Source organism: Austrofundulus limnaeus, unplaced genomic scaffold (assembly GCF_001266775.1).
Source record: "Austrofundulus limnaeus strain Quisiro unplaced genomic scaffold, Austrofundulus_limnaeus-1.0 Scaffold5696, whole genome shotgun sequence".
NCBI lineage: Eukaryota > Metazoa > Chordata > Actinopteri > Cyprinodontiformes > Rivulidae > Austrofundulus > Austrofundulus limnaeus.
In genome coordinates, this window is record NW_013958098.1 from 1 (window position 1) to 558 (window position 558).

A 558-nucleotide genomic window follows, 5' to 3' on the forward strand; every position below is an offset into this window, starting at 1 on the left:
CTTCTACTGTTTGTATTTAAATGTAAGTAAGCATTTGTTGATTCATGTACCTCCTACCAGTCAGGTGATTATTCGTCAGAAACAAAAATCACAAACACACTCTTCCTGTGAATGTTCATGTATTTTAATAATACAGTCATCATTTGTACATTATGTTGCTTTTCTGAGGCAGCAAAATCAATCTTTTCTTTTTCATTTTAATAATGTGCATACACAAACAATCACCCAATCATAAAACTGTATTTTACTTCCCAGATTAAATGCATTTGACATTGTAAATAAAATCCCAAACAAATTAAAATAAGACTTTGTTAAAAACTAGAACAATTATGAAGAAATGTTAAAATGTATTTACGTTGCAATAATATAAACAGAAAAAAATTCTTACACACAGATGAATGAACTGTGTAGACAAAGTAAAATAAACTGAAAAGAGAAAAGCTGCTGTCACTGTCATTTGCATGACCATATAAATTATATAGTGTATGTCATTCACTGAAAGCAAAGTTAAATATATTATAAATGTAATGTTTTCATCTGTGGTTTAAAGCCTTTGAC